This window comes from Typopeltis vanoorti, chromosome 5 (assembly GCF_054136105.1).
Source record: "Typopeltis vanoorti isolate ZY-2024b chromosome 5, IOZ_Tvanoo_1.0, whole genome shotgun sequence".
NCBI classification, from domain to species: Eukaryota; Metazoa; Arthropoda; class Arachnida; order Uropygi; family Thelyphonidae; genus Typopeltis; species Typopeltis vanoorti.
Window position 1 is genome coordinate 48,874,403 of NC_143553.1, and position 13,527 is coordinate 48,887,929.

Genomic DNA, 13,527 nt, shown 5'->3' on the forward strand with positions numbered 1-13,527 from the left:
CCCTAACGACTTTTACTCTAAAAAGGATGAAAAGTGGAGGGCCTTTAACCCTAACTTACTTTTCATGACTAGTGGACAACACTCCATTCTTCAAGAATTTAATGCAAGCCAGCCTGAACTCTCAATAAATCAAACCTTTTCAAAACAGAGAGAGAGAGTGCGGAAGACAACTGCCGCCATCTCGTGGCCCTAAATCCTAACACTGTCTGTAATAGTGTGAGCCAGATCGATTTTATTTTAGATGCGGCGTTGAAACTCAAGTTTCAGGATGGTCAACTCTAATTGTCCATGTTAGAGATCGAATTACTCGGAAATAAATTGAATTGAAAATTGATGATTTTGAAAACAGCAGAGCTTACTGGTTTTTCAAACGGTGAGATATCTCGGGTGTTTAATCAGTGGAAAAATTACTGCATTGCTTGTCTAAGAAATGTATGGTCTTAAGATAGTCTGTCAAGAATGAGATCGCCGTGGTCTGAGATGACTTGTACGAACCGAAGCATTAATGAAGGGTGTTCCGACCCATATCTAACCCAACTATGCGCAAGGAATCGAAGGCGATCGCTATTGACAGTCGCATGCCTACATTATTATTATTATTATTATTATTATTATTATTATTATTATTATTATTATTATTATCTGAGACCTCCAGGGAGTCAAGGACTCATCGAGGGAGGCTGTAAATTACCCAACCCAGTTATCATATCTTCCCTTCAATTCATTTACACTAGATGCACTCACTACCACTAAGAGCAAATTATTCCACTCACTCACTGCTCTCTGGAAGAAAAACCTAGCTCTTACCCCTTTCTTGACTGCAAATAAATTTAACTTCCATGGATGCTCCCCCCCCCGTATTCTCTTCCTGCCTCCCATATAACTAAAAATTTCATCAGTTGAAATTCTGTAACACCCATTCAAAAGTTTATAGACCTCTATCATATCACCCCCTCTTTCTCCTGTTAGCCAGAGTCTGTAATCCACAAACTCGCAATCTGTCCTCATAATCTAAATCCCATAATACGATTATAATCTTTGTAACTCTTCTTTGCAACCTTTCCACAGCTTATGTAAAATAAAAGTTTCTAATTCAGTGGCCGATATGTGTATGCAGTTTCACTTTTAAGGATACATTGAGCCTTCTCGTAGTGATAATGGTAAGGTGAAAATATTGCTCATCAGAACATTTCTTTATCTCGTCCACTTATACTAAATATCTACTCTACATACTGCTATCTTATTTTTCTAATTTTATCAATGTTACCTCTTCTAAAGAAAAATAGCGACGTCTTTCAAAACTGGAGGATTTGTTGTTCGAAATCGGTTGTGGTCAATATATCTTCTTCACTTGGTTTCATTGCCAATAAAGGGGGGTTGAACTGGACAGTACCTTGGGAACAAGGTACTACAATACACCTATTGTCCTAAAAAAACTGATAAAACATAAGGACTGATTTCCAATTATTTGCTGAGAACGGTTATTAGATGAAATATTATATTATAAGAGCATTTCAAGTAAATGTGAATTAACCGGTCTCACTCTGGAAAAAGAAATAGGCCAAGGAATACACACAATTAATAGGAATAGAATACTATACAGATAGTCTTATCAGTATTAGTTAAGTTTCAATGAAGGTCTTTTAATAGATAACATACTCTGATCCTATATTAAGATAAAAATGTTTCAAGAGTGCCAGATTTACATGTGAAATTAACTATTTAATAAAATATTAGCATCTATGAAACTAGATAAAGTGTGATTATCGCTGTCAGAATCAGTTTAAGCAAAACTGTCGGTACCTCAACCGGACTTTTTCTTATCCAAAATTTCTTCTTTGCTCATACTTAAAGAAACTTTTTTTTAGCGTATCAGGATACTGTACAGTTAATTTCTCGTAAATATGGAATTCCTGAAATATTAGTCATAATTGGTCAGTAGCGCACTCAGGATTTAATATTGGTGGGGGGCCCGAGTTGAGCAGACGATTTGAGAACCTGAGCATCTGCAATGATCGCTAATTCATAAGTAGTATAGAAATAGAAGACACGACACAACATAAATAAAAAAAATTAATTTTAATTAGGAAAAGATTTTTGGAATTTTTTCTAGTGTTTTTTCCTTTTTCTTTGGGGGGGAAGGGCCCCTTGTCCCGCCTCTGTAATTACTCATAATGTTTTGATTTGTAGTCAACATGTAACTTTTTCTAAATGGAACATCCATACATTTAGCCACTTCCGAAATCATTACAACATGAGGCAATGAACAGTTACGTGTTTAACTGAACCCATCCCCCTCTATGAATATTATCAGGTACAATATTCCTTGACTTCTAGTTCCTTTTGTCAAATGCTGCTTGAAGAAATTGTATCGCTGCAGATAAATAAATTCAGCTTCATTTGTCTCATGCAATATCACTACTACTAAATCAATGTTCGGTTAATTAATATTAACCATTGCGATTACTTCTCCTTCAGTACTTACCCATAAGAATTTTTTCGCGATGCATTTCGTCATCATCAGCAACTGATCTACTAGATAACACCTATGTACTCTGCTTGGAAAAGTCAAAGGGCATCTCCGTGGGCAAGGTGCATCGTGCTATGTAACGAGCCAGGTATTTTTAGCCGGTATAAATTTGCGGAATATGAGGCTTCCAAATCAGTGCAACTGTGTTCCAGCGAAACAGGTGCTAGAAGAGAACTGGAGGAGTTTGGAAGAAGCGTTGTGATAGGATGTCATGTTGTAGGCCTCTCTTTTCCGCAAGTTGTTGAAACATTGACCATCCCACGTCAATAATCATGCTGAGATGGAAGGGAAAGGAGATAAATGCAAGTGCTACACCTAATGGGTGACCCATCACACTCACCCAATATGACATTAGCGTCCTACGAAGGATGATATGCTTAAATCGCCATTCATCACAAGTTTAATGCAGACAGGTTTAATGCAGAGTTCTAGGGATCTACTGGAACAGGAATGTGCAAAAAAACATTCAGAACCGAGGCTTATGACATGGGTTTCCATTGTAGGACAGCAACATGCAAGCACCTCATTACTCGAACTAACATGAATTACCGTCTTCAGTGTTGCAAAGAGCGTGTAGAGTGGGACCTGGAAACTTGGAAAGCTGCGTTATGGAGAGAGGAATCACTCTAGACCCTCTATCGAGCAGGAGGTGTGGCAGATGCCCGGGGAATATCTCTTCCCAGACTGCATAACCCCACCATGAAATTTGGAGCTGGCGGTGTGATATGGTATGGTCTTTTTTACTAGTTTTGCTTCGAACCTCTGTTTGTGGCTCCACGAACATTGAATGCACCTTGCCGAGAGGTATCTGAACATTCTGACTAAAACAATGCTACCCAATTTGTGGCGTTTTTAGAGAGCTGACCATTGTCTCATTCAGCAGGACAATGCATTGTATGATAAGGTTGCTGCTGTAACTGTGTGGTTTATGTACATAACGTCCACATTTGAGTGGTCTCCACAGAGCCCTGATGTCAACCCTATTGAATATCTGTAGAATAAACTGGAGCGTCCGTTAAGGTCAAGGGATTCCCCCCCCACACACACACACACAACAATCCATGACCTCCTTACATGCCTACAGGAAGAATGGTACAAATTTCCATTGATCTCTATTGAAGCCTTGTGAAAAGTATGCCCTGTAGGATTGCTGCAGTCATCGCAGCGAAAAAAGGTTTTACATCTTATTAAGGGGGCACCGTAGCTGTTTGTTACTCACATTATGGTGTCCGTTGACTTCTTTCCAATTAGTGTATTTGATTTTTTTTTTTATACTCCATCTCCCTGCAGATAGCTTCACACTCTTTGCTACATGAAAAATAGATACCGATATTGTAATCATTGCTTTCGTACTTAAATGGATTCAAATCATCCAATAGGATTAGTAGCCATCACCTCTCCACTACTATCTAGACTGTTCTTCCTAAAAATACTGTACTTTTTCACTATATCATTTTATAATACCAGCAAGTACGAGTATATTGCCTCTGATAGCCAGATCTGCTAATGCCGACGGTTTTATACACTAATGTATTCACCAAGGCAACAAACTATGTCCCTTTGTTCCAACTTCTGATATTCGTGTACAGAGATGATTAGTCACGTTCGGCTTATTTGGATATTGTTCGCAGTAGTCTGCATAACGCAATATTTTGATCCCTCGTTATATTGTATGAATCACTTATACAATTATCCTGGCACACAGTGAATAAGTCAGAACCGGACGAGCATAAAGTCGGCCAATTAATCACGTCCATGAGGAAGTGATTAATACATATTCGTATCATTAACAGAGATACCAAACTTGATCGCTCTTATGCATACGGTCTCGCCATTCCTCCCATCATGATCTAGTTTCCCTGATTCTCCCTCCCTAGTAGGCCTCATACCAATAAATAATTTTTGGATATATATATATATATATATATATATATATATATATATATATATATATCCATCTTTCCTTCAAATTCCGTCAAATGACCAAACTACGCAATTGTTCGTGTGCCTACAGATCACCTTTCTCCTTATATTTCATCCAGAATTGTTTCTTTTTTTCAGCTCAAGCTTAATGGTATTATTCATTCATTCAACTCCCACTTGATTTATTCTCCGAACTCTGGGTATGCAGTCTGCTATTATCTCCCTCAAACACTCCTTAACCACTTCCCATGCACTATCAACATCCAGCCCTTGCAGTCTAACATGCCATGCCACTGATCCAAGCAATCTCCTAAGCTTATCATACTTACCAGCCCGGTAATTCCACATGTATCAGTGGCCCAACAGTCTGCCATTTTGTCGCCTTAAAGTTGATAGCACCGCTACAAGTTAGTCTTTGCAGGGAGTTCTGGTTGGTAGTTATGATAGCGAGTGGCAAGTTTTCAAAGACTGGTCGTAATTCGTTGCAGTAAAGAGTTGTATACCCTTCTTCAAAAATGAGCAAAGAGAAAAATAAAGCTTACAAGCAAAAATTTAGGAGGGAGTGGTTGCAAATGGGAATGTTTTGTAAATAGTTGTGTGAAGTTCCTGGTGACGCTACAAAAGGCCACTGTAAGTTTTGCAAATGTGATATAGCTGCTAAATATTGTCAGCTTGTAAAGTATAAAGAAACTAAGAAATACCTTCCTGCAGTTCTACGGAGGCTGTTCAATAAGTTATAAGACTATATTTATACAGAAAACAGATTACCTTTAATCGTCATCATTTACATGGTTTTTTTCGAAGTAACTACCGTGAGACGTGATGCATTTGTCCCAACGTTGCGTCCACTTCTTAGACACATGTGAAAGTCCGTTTTTGAGAGTCCTTTCAAAACGGCCTCCGCAGTTTTTACACACGCTTTGTTGCTTCCGAAATGGCGGCCTCTTAGTGGTTTCTTGAGCTGAGGAAACAGCTCAAGAAACCACTTGTTCTTCTGCAAAACGTCCACTACACAACCAGCAATATGTGGCCTTACATTATCGTGGTGCAATAAGAAGCCATTCTTCAGCAATGGACGCTTCCTTTTGACGTGCTGTACCATTGTCCGTAAAACATCCGCATAGTATGAGCCGTTTACAGTATTCCCAGGTTCTACAGTGTGTTGGTAAACAATGCCTTCGTAGTCAAAAAACATTATGGTCATAACTTTACCAGCCGATATTACAGTTTTTTCTTTCTTGGGGGTAGGCGAAGATGGATGCTTCCATTCACTGCTTTGTTGTTTCATTGTAGGGTCATAGTGATACAACCAAGCTACATCTGCTGTAATGATGCGTTTTAAGAAGTTGTCGCCTTCTTGTTCCAGTCTTTCTTTCCATTCTGTGCACACATCCACTCGATGCTGCATTTGCTCCGGTGTCAAGAGTTTGGGAATCTATCGGGCGCAAACACGTTTCAGTCCCAAATGTTCAGCCATGATTGAGTGAATACTTCCCACAGAAATATTCAGGACAACATGCAGCTGGCGTACTGTAATTCTGCGATTATCATCCTCCTTGATGATAATCGCTGCTGTGTTGATCACTGTCTCTGTGATGGACGTTGAAGGTCTTCAATCACGTTCAAGATCTTCCACATTTTGCCTTCCTTCATTAAAAGTTTTATGCTAGCGAAAAACACTTGCTCTTGAGATTGCTTCATCGTGGAAAGCTTTGCGTTAAAAGTGTCCGATGCCGATTTTTGCAAACGCACACAAAATTTAATCGCATAACGCTGTTCCAAGGACGCTTCCATTTCGACGACTGGTCGCGGCTCGTAGGGGCGCCGAAACAAGCTTGCGTTTAGTCACGTGATACTCTGGCACATCAGCCCGTATACCATCTATCAACTTCTTTTGTTATTACAGACAGCAACATTTCTTTATTCCACAGAAATTAATATTGTGATGAGTGGTTTCCCAACAGTAAAATTAGTCTTATTACTTATTGAACAGCCCTCGTATATAAGGCTGTTCCTATTACAAATATCCTTGTGAAAAAGTCTGGTGAGACCGCGAACTTTGAAGGTAGGTTAGCATTATTTCTTTGTTATCACTCATCATTCAGCAGCTGCGATTATCTGGTAGATCTTTGCAAAAATATCATCCCAGACAGTCAAATTATGCCAAAGGTAAAAATGCATCGAACTAAGTGCTCTGCAATTGTAAAGAATATTCTAAGTGAGCATTTTGAAGATCTAATTGTGGACATAGGAGATAAAAATTTCAGCTTGCTAATAGACGAATCGAATGATATTACAGTGAATAAGATTTCAGGAGTGGCCATCAATTATTATATCAAAATTCAACAAAATCATGCATACATTTCTGAGCATGGTGGTTCTAGAAAAGTATGACGCTAGTGGTATTGTGGCTGCACTGAAAAAGAGCTCTTGACCAAGAAACTGGACATTAAAAATTTCATTGCAATTGGTACAGACAACGCCAGTGTTACGGTTGTGTCAATAATGGCGTTTATGAACAACTGAAGGCATATATTCCCTCCTCAATTTTAATTAGATGTGTATGCCATTCATTACAACTGGCAATGTCTCACACTTGTGCAGAATTTCTCCCAAAAAAAATTAGAATTTTTAGTTGCCGAAACGTATAAGTGGTTTTCACATTCTTCTTCAATACAAGCAACATACAAAGAGCTGTATCAAACTATCAACGAGAATGATGCTCCTATGAAAATTGTAAGCAATTGTGCAACAAGGTGGCTCTCCGTTGAACCCGCAGTAGACAGAATTCTCAGCCAGTGGTTGGAATTAAAAACTCACTTCGAAGTCATGAGTGTGACTGAGAAATGTTACAAAGCTCAAATTTTGTGGGAGATGTACAAAGATGAAAGGAATCTGTTATACCTTTTATTTTTGCTTCCTGTTCTATTTCAAGTTCAGCAAGTTAACAAAATTTTCGAATCTAACAGTGCGGATAAGATGAAATTATTTGAAGACCTTTCTCGTTTGATTCGCTCTATTGCTAATATGTTACTGCTACCATCATCCACAGTCGATCCTCTAGAGTCAGAGATTGATGACTATTTGGATCCCAATCCAAATCTTGGTTACAGATTTGAAAGAAAAATTTCAGAATTGATGATACAAAAGAAAAATACGCAAAATGATGAGCGAAATCTTAGAAGTAGAGCAAGAGAGTTTCTTCTTGTTGGTCTCTTCAAACAGCTTAAGCAAAGGTTGCCTGAAGACTTGTATGTTTTAAGAATAATGTCTTCTTTTTCTGTTGACAATATCCTAAAACATATAAAAGAACCTGTTATTCCCATCTGAGAAATAATGCTGAAAACAGAAAAAGATGTAGCTGCTGCTGAATACCAGTACAATACTATCCACTTAAATAAGTGGACAAATATAAAAAAAACACCAAGCTATTCTAGACTGAAGCACGAGAATATAAAGATGCATCTGGAACGAATCCATTTAAAGAAATTGCTCAGTGTGCAATAAATTTATTAATACTGTTAAATTCTAATGCGGAAATTGAACGAATTTTTGTTCCGTGAATGTAGTTAAAACTAAATTACGAAACAAGATGGAATTACCAATGCTGACAGCTATTTTGTTAGTAAAGTATGGCTTCAGGCGTAACAACAAGTGCTTACAGACTATCATTTACCAGCATCTATACTATGATGGCCACATATAATAAAGCTGAAAATCTAAGTGAAAACGTGGGTGAATTAAGCGCAGAAGACCACATGGAAGATGTATTTAGCTACTTATATGCAAGTATCACTTCAACTTGAATAAAGTAAGTAACTTAAAAGTATCAGCTACTACATTTAAAATTTTAGCTTCGAATTTTTATTTTTAACTCCTTTTTAGCTCTTTTGTTTTAAGATTTAGCTGTTTTTAGTCATTTTCATTGTAACACTAAAAGCTTAATACATTAGTATTAGCAGAAGCATAGCTTCTGCTAATTCTGCTTATTGGAGTCTTTCGAAAAATCTTACCTATGCGCCTTTTATGGCGTGATAACTTCGATCACTGGTAAAATATCCTGGTCACTGAAGTCCTTCTGATATTCGAACCCTTTGAATCTTTCCCGATACCACTGAGTATTAGTACTGATAATTACTTTTATTATTAATAAAAGTAATTATTATCTGTTAGTACTGTAGTTGGACTGGTGATTAAATATGAAGAATACATAAGAAGGAAGAATGTTCAAAATAAAGCAAAAGGAATGAATGAATAATGATTCTTCTACAAGTTTGAAACTGAACTACTCTAGAGGGATACCGAATTGTTCCTGCATAACTTTTAACAGATTTAAAAGAGGATGGGAGAATGCATGTACCAATTCTGAATAACATTGTCCATGCAAATATTTATAAAATACAAATGGCAGAAAAATTGCAATCATTTAGTGAGAGATGGATCATTAATCAACAAACTGTTCTTTCAGCAATGAGTCAAGCGTTTTTATGGAGTCGTTAAGGGCACCATTCACTCAAAGAATATAACGTCACTTAGCGGTTGGATGAATTTATTATATATATAAATAAATTCATTCCACAGAACAGGTATTATCGCTGGAGAAAGAACCTTCCATACAATTAGAAAAATGCTCGGTACCTGATGCATCGTTGCATTCAATTCGAACAAGATCCTTCGGATTTTTCTTCTTGATAGGTTTCACATGAAAAATCGAAGGGAGCATTAAATGCTTTGGGTGTTTAAATATCATGTATGCAAGAAAGCAATAATCAGGTTCTACAAGTCAAGTTACTCGTGTGTGAGGCAATTGGAACTAATACCAAAGGCTTCACACGCGAGTAACTTGACTTGTAGAATCTGATTTATTGTTTACGATAGGGAAAGTAATCTATCTTGTCTGATTGGTCTTGTCGGTATGCTTGTTTAACGGAATTGTAAAACCCTAGAGTGTCAACAAGATAAACCGTGCTGTTCCTGTATGAGGTAGGCTAACTCATGTTCAGTTGAAAATGTTCTTCGGAACCTAGACAGAATTCAAACTCTGGTCTTTCCAACAGAAGGACATCGTTAATACTGATTTACCTACCGAGACTTCTCTCGTGTAAGAATTACACGTAAAATAAGAAGAGAATAGCATTTTTCCGCGTGGGTAACGATGCAGTGGAATTATTCAGGTGCAAAATATACGATTTTTTTAAAGCTATGGTCAACAGCATTTGGAAGAGACCAGAAAATATGACTGCCATAAGGACATGGTACAAGCCTTTATAAAGTTTTAAAGTCAGTTTTAAATGTGCTCTTAGTTTTCTTTCAGCAATTTTACTTTTGATATAATAATCGGAATAGATGAAATTTTCTATGAGAACTAATTACGGTATGTCTGGTTCTTCTATTTAACACCTTGAACGCACTTCTTTGAAAATCAAGCTAAGATAAGGAAAACGAGCTTATTGGAATGTAGAATAAGTGCTTTGTTTCAAATAGGAATTGCTTATGTGAAAATGTTTGGATCAGGAATTTCAAGAAACAGTTTTCCGATTGAAACATGACCCATTGAAAATAAGATTAAGATTTCTTACAATAGCACAAGGGGGAATAAGTATGAATTCTGGTATGTATGACGTACAGAGAGAGAGAGAGAAAGAAAGAGAGAGAAGAAATATGTTAAATGTTGCCCTCATTTCATAGCTAAACAGGGACAATTTGAGCTGTTTGCATGATTTGCACTGTTGATACGAAACAAGCATGATGTCGCCAATAATAAAAACCATACAGATTTATGTCCAAGCTGCTATGTGTTTTGTTTTTTTAACACTAAGTCAATTCTTCACACTGAGTGACTACCGACCCTGACTCCTCTTTGTGACGAATTAAAAAGAAATTCTACTACATAAAGCCTTAACTGAAGTTTGAACTTTATAAATATGAGTATAATAATCCTTTGAGATTGCAATATAATAACCTTATTTCATGATGTTATCATGAAACGTCGCACTTTAACAAGTACACAGCATCAAGTGCAATCATAATTTAGTGAAGCTTTCTGATACGATACTTTGAATTTTTAAAATCTGGTCATGTTAAGACTCAAAAACTGCGCGAGCTACGCAGATTTTAATTCAAATGAAAGTGAGAAATGAAAAAATCATTCTTGTCTGCATATGACCATGCATTAATGAAGATTTATGTTACTTCAAGTATACTGATTTTATCATTAATTTTTTTGCAATTATTTAATTACTAAAATTTTATATTTCATGACACGGAAGAAAGTTGCAAAGAACAGTGCAATTCTCTAGTTGCACGATTGGCATGTTAAAAAGCTTGTAAATCTTACGAGGTCTACTTTTACTACACCGTAATTAATTTGATTTAAACCTGTTTAAAATAGAAGGTGTTTAAAAGAAACCACCTTCTAAACACCTGTTTTCCACACCTTTTTGTGGCAAAGAGGTGTTTAGAAGGTGTTTTCAATTGCACTAACTGCCTAACAAATCCAGACCTATTCCACGATTTGCTCTGGTAATTAAAATACTTCGTGCATCCCTCGCATATAATCGAACTCGATATTTCAATTATTACTGAAAAAAATAAAAATGTCTGAAGGAATCAAATGCAAACAACAAACATCAGAGAAAATACGACATGCACACTCTAACTCCCCTTAACATAATAAATATTAAGCAATACAGACGAGCGTGTATTTTGAATAACCGCGAAATCTATATATAATCATTAAATAACGATTGCAGAGCAACTACCCGAAATGTGGCAATAACTACGAATGTGCTGCCAAATTTTAAAACGACCTCCTTTGTCATCAGACGAAAAATGACTGGCAGAAATGTAGCAACACACAATCGCATCCAATGTTTATTATTTTATACATTTTCCTCACCTCGCAAGCTTATTCCTATATGAACACTGATTTTTATTTTTTTGTAAAAACCTTTTGTGAAATAAATAACAGAAAAACAGAATGAGGTACAAAACTTTTCAAATGTTCTTTACATTCTTATCTTTTTTAGGCGCACAATTGTCATCAGGTATATCGTACAATAGAATTACTAGTCCATTGAGGACAATATCAGTAGTGATACAGCTTTTGTCCTTGAATCAATACTAAAATATAAGGACTGATTTCCTGGTATTTGCTCAGAACTGTTGCTTGATCCTAATATTTCCTTGGAGTATCAGCATTATTTTGCGGTGTGTAGTTTTCTCATATAAGTGTCTTAAGGCTTCCTTGTCATCATTGCATACACTGAAAACACATTGGTTCCAATAATGTCTAGGATGCGAAGAACCTTAACTGGGCACCGTTTTAACTAAAGTTCATTAGCATTTGTCATAAAGAGGTAGGAAGAACATTTTACGTTTTGAACGTGAGTTTTCTGCAGATAAAATATAAAATAAAATTACTGAGAACACAAGCAGTATTTAGATGAAATATTATATGGGCTTTCAACTAAATGTGAATTAGTCGGTCTCATATGAAAAAGAGAAATCAGCCAAGGAACACACAAGATATAGAAGATTATGCGGATAGCAGTAACTATCCTATCAACATCAGTTAGGTTTCGATGAAGAGCATTTGGAACATCCATAAATTCAGTCACTTCCCAATATTACTTGTCTTCGAGTTCTTTTTGGCACATGCTGCTGGAAGAAATTGTCTCGCATCAGATAAATAAATTCAACTTCATTCTTCTCGTGCGATTTCACCGCTACCTAATCAACGTGGTTCAGTTAATGCGAACAATATAGATTACGTCCTTACCCATCAGAAGGATTTACGATGGATTTTGTCGTCATTAGCAACTTATTCACTAGATAACAACACCTATATACAATGCTTGGAAAAAACACCACTACATGTCATGTAACGACCCACGTGTTTATAGTCGGAATAAATTGGAAAAATGTGATGCTCCCAACAGTGCAACTGTGTCCGAGCGAAATGACTGCGCGGAGTTTGAAAGAGGCGTTGTGATAACACCATTTTGTGAGCTTGTCTGTTCGGCAAATTGTTGAAACATTGGGCCATCTTAGTCAAGAATCAGTGATACCATACTGAGATGTAAGCGCAGGGAGTAAAGTGCTACCCGTAGTAGACTATCCACCACATTCACCAAACCTGACCTTAGGGAGACACCAAGGATAATATGCTAAACAGACATTCGAATGTCGGTTTTCTAGACACGTTGAATGCGGAGTTCTAGGCATCGACTGGAACAGGAATCTGCAAAAATAAACATTCAGAACTAATATCCACAACTTGGGTCTCCATGGTAGCACAGTAATATGCAAGCCCCCTCATTACCCGAATCAACATGCAGTGCTGTCCGCATTATTGCTATGAGAGTGTGCAGTGAAACTTGGAAATCTGTTATGGAACGGCGAATCACGGTACAACCTCTACAGAGAAGATGTACAAGTTTGGTTGTGCCGATGTCCGGAAAACCCTTCTTATTACAGTACTTACCGCCCAACTATGAAATTTGGAGGTGACAGTGTGATGTTATGATCCTTTTTTTTCCTGCTTTGGCCTCGGACATTTGTTTGTGGTGCACGAACATTGAAATCCTAGAGGAATCTCGACGTTCTCGACAATGCAATGCTTCCCTCTTTGTAACGTTTCTACGGAAGTGTACATTGTCTCTTTTAGCAAGACAATGCACCGAGTCATAAGGCTGCTTCTGCAGCTGCTTGTTTTGTGCACATAAACATCACCACATTTGACTGGCCTTCACGAGCCCTGATCTCAACCCTATTGAACATCTGTAGGCTAAACTGTAGCGCCGGGTGAGCTGAAGTCCTTTCGCCACAAAACAGTCCTGGACCTCGTTTTATCTTTCTCACTCTTCACTCTCACTTCCATTAATCCTGAAGCATTTCTTCGTAATATTGATTTTCTTGTTTTATGAGGATTCCACGACTTATGCAATATTTTGAACTTATAACTTATTGCGTATAACTCATTATGACTTACAAATATTATAACTTACACAACATTATCTTATAAAATATTTAGTACAATTGATGGTTGATTGAATACGTGATCGGTCATTTCA